Source organism: Austrofundulus limnaeus, unplaced genomic scaffold, assembly GCF_001266775.1.
Source record: "Austrofundulus limnaeus strain Quisiro unplaced genomic scaffold, Austrofundulus_limnaeus-1.0 Scaffold146, whole genome shotgun sequence".
Lineage (NCBI taxonomy): Eukaryota > Metazoa > Chordata > Actinopteri > Cyprinodontiformes > Rivulidae > Austrofundulus > Austrofundulus limnaeus.
The window spans coordinates 319072-320506 of record NW_013952548.1 but is presented as its reverse complement, the minus strand read 5'-3'; positions in this window follow the sequence as shown (position 1 = coordinate 320506).

Below are 1435 nucleotides of genomic sequence, written 5' to 3'. Positions count from 1 at the left end.
GCCTTGGGACTATCCAGTTTGTTTTGTTTCATCAGAAAAAAAAAGAAAAAAACCCAGAGCCACGTTAGTCTTTTTCTTTTTTTTTTTTTTTTTTTTTTTTGTCACAGTGAACACTACTGTGGAGTCATTAGTGTTGTGGTCATGTTACATCACCATTCCCATTTGTAAAACAGTGAGGGGTACAGCTGTCCGGTGATGAAGCACAAGTAAAATTGCTCATTTATAGATTTAAATTTGATGGACATCATTTTGGCTAAGACGTTTCCTGAACTGCAGCTCTTACCTCGGTTGATAAATGAAACACCTTATTACAGCAGAGCCTGTTTAAAAAAAAGTGCTCTAAAGGTGAAATCACTGATTTAACCGTGAAAGAGATAATTATCAGAATGAGCGCTACACAAAGGTATAAATTCCATACACTGGATGRTTTGAAATGTCCTAGATGAGAACAATGAGCTCCTGATTAAGGCTTATTGCTTCTTCTGTGTGACATAACTCATCAACAAATGCCCAGCAGGAAAAAAAGCAATTGATTTGGTTGGCGGGAGGTCTGAGCTCAAGCTGAAATTGGACATTAAAATGACACAGTCCATTGCTCCCACTTGCAATATCCCAACCCTCATCCCCTTCCCCTCATGTCAGGGGAGACTCCGTGAAACTGTACAATTAATGCTTACAGGCAGAGCCTTGCATCATTCACACCCTCAGMTGCTCTAGAAACCCTGTCAAAAGGCAAGAGAAGACAACAACAAAATCACTCAGTTGAATTAAACACTTCTGTACTTGTCACTGTATTATACCATTTCCACACTATTTGAAATCATAAAGCTGGGGTTGACGATTGTCAAATTGATTGAAGGGGTACTAACATGTAAAATCAACCTTTTTTTTAGCTTTATGTCATGTCATTAGGCTGTCCCCTCATCAATAACATACACATTATTGCTTTGACTCATTCATGCATGTTTGAGAAACCCTGTAATATCCTGAGGCAGTCATTCAGGAGAACAAAAATGACCGGTTGGCCCAAAAAATGACCGGTTGGCCCAAGAACCGCCTTTTAGGTGCAGCTCCTCCTCTGGGCTGTGTCTTGAAGCTGAGCTTCCTCTTCACAGAGCACGCCTCCCCCACGGCTCCTGCAGGCTATCAGCAGCAACAACTAGCAAATAACTGGTGAAACAGCGTGTCTGCTGAGCTCGTATAACTTCTCACACCAGTCATTTTCAGATTAAAAAAATGTCTTTGAGGAAATGGATTTTCAGATGCCAAGTAGACTACCCTATTTTTTTAAGCTTCACAAGGATGACACAGTTCTTAAAGAATGGTCGGACTTCATTTTTGGAAGTAACCCTCCGACGAAAAAAATCGAGGTAGGTAGGTAGGTAGGTAGGTAGGTAGGTAGGTAGGTAGGTAGGTAGGTAGGTAGGTAGGTAGG